Raw genomic sequence first — 8,467 nt, forward strand, 5'->3', positions numbered from 1 at the left:
ATCATGACCCGAGCTGAAGGCAGATGCCCAACCAACTGAGCCACCCAAGAGCCCCATGAGTTGCTGGTTTTTTGTTTTGTTCTGTTTTGTTTTTAAAGATTTTTATTTATTTATTTGAAGACAGAGATCACAAGTAGGCAGAGAGGCAGACAGAGAGAGAGGAGGAAGCAGGCTCCTTGCTGAGCAGAGAGCCCGATGCGGGGCTCGATCCCAGGACCCCGGGACCACAACCTGAACTGAAGGCAGAGACTTTAGCCCACTTAGCCGCCACCCAGGTGCCCCTGAGTTGCTATTTTTAACATTAAGGTAATAAAACTTTCTTTGAATCAAAGAATCATGAGTCATAATAAATGCTATTAAAAGAGTTAGATTTCCCACTCTACTTTGCAAAATAGTAGAACAAAATAAGGATGGGACATTATGTATGTGACATGTAGGACCCTTAATAGCACATGATTTCTTTACAATAATTGATGTTTAATTAAGATCTATAATGATTGTGACTTTATTTTTTTTAAGATTTTATTTACTTATTTGACAGAGATCACAAGTAGGCAGAGAGGCAGGCAGAGAGAGAGGGGTAAGCAGACTCCCTGCTGAGCAGAGAGCCAGACGCGGGGCTCAATCCCAGGACCCCGGGATCATGACCTGAGCCGAAGGCAGAGGCTTTAACCCACTGTGCCACCCTGGTGCACCGGCACCAGCATGGGGCAAGGGCAGAGGTAAAGGGAGAAGCAGACTCCCCATGGAGCAGGGAGCCTTATGTGGGGCTCATTCCCAGGACCCCGAGATCATGACCTGAGCCGAAGGCAGACGCCTAAATGAGGCTTAGCTGAGGTGGGGCTTGATCTTGGAACTCCAGGATCATGACCTGACCCAAAGGCAGATGCTTACCCGACTGAGCCACCCAGGGGCACCCAGTATGTAATTTTTTAAAAATGTCTTTAAAAGGTCTGGGACAACAAATGCCTGCGCTGATTGAGGCAGTTAAAATATTGGACTCGACCCCTTTGAATCCTGATGTGGATGATGTGGAGACCTTGCCTTCTGCTCATTTTCACTGCCTCATGGGCCTGACGTTGGAGTCCACAGAGCCTGAGCCCAAGGGGCTCACATTCCAGAAGAAAGGGATTTGGGTTCTTGCACGCTCGTAATGCACACTTGCCGGACCAAAGAATGGGAAAGGGAGAAAGATTTATGAGAATCAATTCATATTCCCAGGTTTGTTTCATATGGATCGTTATCTTATTTGGACAGATGTGTCTGAATCCATTTACCCCAAACTCAAATCTATATTAGTCTGCTTATCAAAAGCCAACCATGCTCAAAGGAAGGGACTCCATTATGTTGAAGCCTTTACAAATTCACTCACTAATATTCTTCCCCTAGTGGATGTAGATCGTTTCGGTGCACTTTGAGATAACATTTGGATATAAGTCAAAGAAGTTTCGTTTTCAGCCTAAGGAATATGTATTTGAAAATAAAATAATATTTATACTTAATATAGTGTGAGAGTGCATGTGCTCTGTGCTATTTAAGGAGTCATCTGTGAATAAGAAAAGCACAGCCTTGGTCTCACTGAGTTTATCGTGCACAGCTACCCACAAGAACACAGGCACACGAATGGAAGGTCAGAAGTATGATAGTTCACAGTCTTTTAAGAATACCACAAAGAGGTACCTTCTGGGGCGCTGGGGTGGCTAAGTCAGTTAAGCATCTGCCTTTGGCTCAGGTCATGATCCTGGAGTTCCAGGATCAAGCCCCGCATTGGGCTTCCTGCTCAGGTGGGAGTCTGGTCCTCCCTCTCCCTCCACTGCTCTCCCTGCTCATGCTTTCTCTCTCTCTTAAATAAGTAAAATCTTAAAATAAGAAAAGAAAAGAAAGGGCACCTTCCTAGACCTGGAGAGTCATAAAAAGCTTACTGAGGGGGAATACGCCCGAAGGCAGTACTTAGGAGAGGACTTAGAGGACTTTGGAGTCAAGCTAAGAGAAAGACGGTGCTGGAAACCATGTTCAGAGTGGAAGGAATTGCATGAGCCACAGCCTGGAGTGAGCCAGAGTGCTGACTCCACCTTTGGAGCAAGGGGTGTTGGACTATAGGAAAAGAAACAGCCTCCCCCTAAGACAGACTCAGTAGGAACAGCATCCTGAAGGAAGAGCTAAATTTTAGTTTAAAAATTGAAATGAATTAAGGGGACTATTAAACTTAAAATATGAGGCCGTAGAGCAGTCGGAGCACAGAATTTAAGCACACAAGAAAAAGATACGGGAAGAATGACAGCCGTGAGAGGTGGTTTAGGAAAAAGTAAGACGTTAAGATGGGGATGAGAACAAGGAAAGATGGTAGGAGGGACGTGTGTCCTGGGATGTGGCCCAGGAGATCAGGGAAATGGAGCACAGTGATTAAAGGGGTCCAAACGCCAAAGAGACAGACATGTCCAGATCAGGAAGGTTGAAAACATAGTGAGGACACTCGGACTTTTCAAAGGTCAGAACAGATGGCACTTCCACGGGAATTTGAACCTTGGTTGGATGACGAGAGACTTTGGTCTCACAGGAGGGACTACCTGAATCTTGAATGATTTGCTTGGACTTAGAGAGAGAAGCTCTGAATTTAATGGAGCTCATGGGAAGTCTGGAGGGGTGGCCCACACCAACACTGACTCACATTAAAATCTGCATGATTACCGACCAGCTCTGCAGGTGAGGCGAGGCTTGGAGATGTTTGATACATGTATCTTTAACTGCAACTGACGCTTTTCTTTGAATTAATTCCTAGATGGAAATTTCTGGGTCAAGGATGAATGTTTGATGTTATTGATCTGTATTACCGAATTCATTTCTGAAAAATTTATACCAACTTGTATTCTCATTTGGTTAGGAGTAACCATCTTTCTCTATCCTTAACAATACTGGATATATTAAAAAAATATATTTTTCTATGTCATGAAATTGTATCATCATCCTGAGGCAGCTCTCTATGTATCTCTTTTATTTTGTATTTCTTCCTGCATTGCATGAGTCTTATTCCTGGCTGTCCCAGCAAGGACGTTTGTAGAACCTTGGAAGATACAGTATCTCCCTCTGGGGCAGAGGGCAGATACGTTTATTGTCCAGAGAGTAAAGATAATGGCTCTCTCCAGGTGCAAAGATGGGACAGGTTTGCTAGGAGCCCTTTATGACTGAGGATTCCTTTTCTTAATTTTTTTAAGGATTTATTTACCTATTTTAGAGGAAGAGAGAGAGAGAGAGAATGAGCAGGGGGAGGGGAGGGAGAGAGAAGAGACTCTCAGGCAGATTCCCTATCTAGCACAGAGGCCAATGCAGGGCTCGAACCCCCAACCCTGAAATCATGACCTGAGCCCAAGCCAAGAGTTGAACAGCCAGCCGACTGAGGCACCCAGTGCCCCTATGGCTGGGGATTCCTAAATTCAGGGTCATCCAGGTACGTGATAAACCCGTAGCATGTGCAGTAGGCACCTGGGTGGCGGCATCGCCCACATAGCTTTGGAGGAACAAGGCAGAACCGATGCAAATGTGAAGGTCATACCTGTTGGGCGGGGAGTAATAATGTCCTTTATCTCTGACAGAGGAATCTCCTGTCTTCTGCCAGCGGCCGTGAAAGTGATGCAGGCTAAGCTTCTGCTTGCAAACTGAGCGACAGTTCAGCTCCTGCACAGGTCGGGGTCGTAAATTTTTTTGACAGGACATTCTGAACTGAGTGTTGATGACCATGCAGGCTTTCCCCCCGATGGCTAGGGAAGGGCAGTGCGCGCACAGAGAACAGCTCCTATAAAGGCAGACAGATTTTGGTAGAGGATTTGATTCTGTATGTATGTAAAAATGTCATGTTGGCTAAGATCAGGAGGGCAGAGGGGAACAAGCCTGGAAGTGGCGAAGGCAGGGGCAAGACAGCCAGGGCAGAAGTTGTGGTGATGGACCAAGAACAAAAGTGCAAACCAGAGAAGGAGTTCAGAGGTATAAAAGATACCGGGTTGGGATAGTGACAGCTCATGAGGAGATGTGCTGTGGGGAAGCATCTCTTTGCACTCAGAGGGGGCAGTCTAAGCTGGAGTTAGGAAACAGAGTATAAACCACAATTTAAACCTTAAGCGAGTTCATAGTATCAGACAAGAATGGGATGGAGAACATAAACCTCACAAACCCGAGGCTTACACGGAGGCCGGGCGGATGACAAACATTAGTGAAGTGGACCAGGTGTAAAATTTCCCCCAAAGAAGCAATAGGTAAAGGAGCGCCTGGGTGGCTCAGTCGGTTAAGCAGCTGCCTTCGGCTCAGGTCATGATCTCAGGGTCCTGGGATCGAGTCCCATGTAGGGCTCCCTGCTTCTCCCTCACCCTCTGCCCCTCCCCGCTGCGTGCATTCGTGCTCTTTCAAATAAATCTTTATACAGACTGAGCCACCCAGGCGCCCCTCTATGACATGTGTTAATTTATGTTAAAAGCCTTTACATCTGCACGCAAGGGCCCCGAGTCTGCTTTAAATTGGCTAATGAAGTCTATAATGGAGAACAAAGGAAGTCTCCCCAGAGGTTAGAACAAGTCACCGCGTTTTCGGGTGATTTCTGCCCTTAGGTTCCCTCAGATCTCACAGAGGTGCCTTGCCAGAGTTCAAGCCCAAACAGGCCAGATTTTTTTTTTCTTCATTTAGAGAAGCTGGGAATTGGGATTTTTATGTTAAAACTTTTTAAAACTGTGCAAGCCAGGCTCAGGGTCTGGGCCAAGGTCTCATCGTGAACGGTTCCATGAGGAGCACCAGGAGAGCCATGCACGGCCATTCAAACACGAGGACGTTTGGGAGCTTGTATTTGCCCCGCAGAGCGGATGATCTGCTCACCACCCAAGCCTTGTTCTTTTAAATTCAGCTGAATAAACATGGTTTTAGAACTAAAGAAATAGAACTGCTTTCTTCTTCTTCTTCTTCTTTTTTTTTCCCCTATTGCATGATACATCAGGTCAAAGCCATGGTCAGGAAAATCAAGCTTTATGGTTTTTCAGAGATAGAGTGGATTTTGCTCATGCGCAAGCACTACCATTGTCAAGTAGGCAAGTTTGTCTTTTGGCACCAAAATGTCTCAGCATTTTGGGCCCTCCCCCTCTACCTCACCTGACTTCTGTCCCACCACTGCACTCTTGGTTCTTGGGAAAGGTGTTTTGTCTAAATGGAATCTTCGAGAGGGGTCTAATCCCCGACTCTCCCATGACCGTGTAAATTCTTAGTTGAAATGGTACTGGAGATCACACAGAGTAAATTTCCTTGGAATCCTCTCAGCCAGGAGATGGAAAACGGGCCTATTGGCTTTTCTCTGACTCACCCAATAGAAACTCCAAGATGTTGGATTTCTGATGGCGGATGCTGCGAATTTTAAAAAAGCAGTGTCATCCCTTTTGTGCTTCCCTTTGTATCTCTGATTTGAATGTTTGTCTCAGGTTTTGTGCTCAAACGAGTTTTTGACTCTTCAATCTTTAAACATTTAGGGAACACCTACAAGTTGTTAGGCACTCTATAGAACTGGTAAATATATTTCCATTTCAAGGGATCAAATGAGTCATGTGCTAAATTTTAGGATATTCTTCCAAAAAGAAACTTATGATCTCCTATAAAAGGGTTTTTTGGGCGCTGAGCTCAGCAGGGTGTCAGCTTAAGAACTCTCTCTCTTTCTCTGCCCTCCTCCCACCTCCCCACTCACATGCACTCTCTTGCAAATAAATCTTTTTAAAATTTCTTTTTTTAAAACATTTTTTAAAGTATTTTTTATTTGACAGAGAGAGAGAAAAGAAAAACAGAGAGAGAACATAAGCAGGCACAGGCAGAGGGAGAAGCAGGCTCCTTGATGAGCAAGGAGCCAGACATGATAAGGGGCTCGATCTCAGGACCCTGGGATCAGGACCTGAGCCAAAGGACATGAGCTTAACTGACAGAGCCACCCAGACGCCACTAAAAATGTTTTCAAATACGCTATACACATTCTGAATACTTAAACTGATGATTGTGTGGATTGATTGTGCAATAATATTTTGCATTTATTAAGCTTTTTAAATGCAGTACAACTCCACATTATCTTGGTGCTTCATGCTCTAAATCACTTGTAAGGAAAGAAAAACGTGGGAAGCTAAATGGGAGAGCATGCTTATGTTTCCATACATTTTTTTTTAAACCAAAAACATTGAAAAAGCATGCTTAAGAAACAGCATAGGAAAAGGTTTATGTTAAAGACATATGTAAATTAGCAAAAAGGTTGAAGCAGCTTCTTTTGGTGCAATCCCTTTTTGGCTGATACAGCTGAGTGCAGTTACGACCGTCCAGATAGTGGAAATGATGTAATGTAGCGAGGATGGGACAGCATGCATGCATGCATGCATTTATTTATCTATCTGTCTATCTATCTATCTATTTATTTATTTATTACCTTGGGACGGGGAGAGGCAGAGGGAAGGCAGAGAGAGAATCCTAAGTGGACTCTGCCCTGAGGGCGGAGCCCAAGAGGCTCGATCTCACAACCCTGAGCTCATGACCTGAACCAAAAATCAAGAGTCAGACCCTCAACTGACTGAGCCACCCATGCATCTGGAAGAGATCTTAAAGTCTTAACGTTTGTTCTTCAGAACAGAGATTAAGAAGATTCTTTTTAACAGAAGAGAACTTTACAAATGTTAATAAATATTCATGTTTAACAGCTGTGTTTACAGTTCATTACAAGCCTGATTTTTAATATTTTTCTGCCTTTCCCCTAAGGATTTATGTATGAAATTTACACAGGGCATGGTTTTTCTACTATCATTACTTCTCTAAATTGACCTTGCAAGGGGCACCTGGGTGGCTCAGGTGATGAATTGTCTGCCTCTGGCTCTGTGGATCCAGATCCAGCCCCTCATGGCTCCCTGAGGAGCAGGGAGCCTGCTTCTCTCTCTCCCACTGTCACTCCCCTTGCTTGTGCTCTTTTGCTCACTCTATAAAATAAGTAAAATCTTAAAAAAAAATAAATAAATTGACCTTCCACAACTTCCAGAAAACCCCACCTACTTTCAATCTCAGGGCAGAAAAGTTAAGATAAATCCGATGGATCCTCAGTGTGAGGTGTAGAAATTCTCCACTTTAAAACACTCTCAAGAAAAATTTAAGTTATTTTCTTCTGTATAAAGAAAGTTAGGCAATATATATTTTTGCTATGTTGGGATAGGCTATTATGCTTATATTTGGAAATAAAATTGCTTAAGACATGGCCTATAATTACCAATTTATGTTAACATGTTTCTGTTCTCTGTACAATTTTTGTCAAAAAAATTTAGAACATGGAGTTACACACCAAAAAAAAAAAAAAATCTGAATTTGTGCTCCCAAAGTTTTAAATTTTTTTGATTCAATAATGAAATATTTAAAAAGATATCTTCTGTTACTACAAAGTAAAAAAAAAAAAATGATAATCTAGTGATCGATCTAACTTAGTCACCTATCAAGAAAACACATACTATCCCAGACACTAAATTCAGTGTTTTAAAAGTAATCCAAAGACACAGAAAATATGCTGTCACTAAAACATTGTGTATCGTCATTAACCCTGAACCACTGTCTGCCTGGCTCATAAGACAAGACACAGTTACAACACAATGTAGTCTGGAGAAATCTTGACATTCCTAGAACAAACACACTAATTCACACTGTAATTGACTTTGTACTTTACAAACTTTATTAAATAATGAGCATTACTAAGTTTCATTATCTTATATACAATATTTAAACTATCTTTTCCTAGATGCATTTTTTTTTTTTTTTTTGCACAAAGAGTAGGTGAAAAGTGAACTTTAAAAAAAAAAAAAATTGAACCTTCAGTACAGAGCCCTAATAAGAACTTGGCATACTTTTAAGTACATATAACTCCCCGCCCCCCAATTATATACAATCTTACCCCACCTCCAAATGAAACTATCTGAAACAGAAGCATTTAACTGGTAACTTTGAGGAAAAACACAAACATGATTATACATATACACACAGCTCTCAAAATCTGCATCCTGGTTGACAGAAGTGGTCTATGAAGCTAAAGACTTGTCCTAGAACGTAAAGACAACCACACAGACATTTTATACAGCAAGATATCCACCTTCGTGCAGCAGAGAATACTCCTGTAGGTAACATCAAAGCCGTGTAATGAGACACTGGTGTGATGAATTAATAATGTCTGAGAGTAAGACACCGCCGTAATATATGGATAATATAGAATTGGGGCTCATACAAACTAAAAGGCAAAAATCGGAAACTCCATTCTTAGGACAAGAAGAATCAGGTAACTTTGTTTTGCAAACCCACCTGCGACGACCTCTTGCAAGTCTAAGAACATACTTTCCCTATGGGGCTCGTCTTTTCTGATACTCTTACTCTTGGGGGCTTGTCTTTTCTGATACTCTTACTCTTGGGGGCTTGTCTTTTCTGATACTCTTACTCTTGG

Source organism: Enhydra lutris, unplaced genomic scaffold (genome assembly GCF_002288905.1).
Source record: "Enhydra lutris kenyoni isolate GAN:26980312 unplaced genomic scaffold, ASM228890v2 scaffoldscaffold62, whole genome shotgun sequence".
Lineage (NCBI taxonomy): Eukaryota > Metazoa > Chordata > Mammalia > Carnivora > Mustelidae > Enhydra > Enhydra lutris.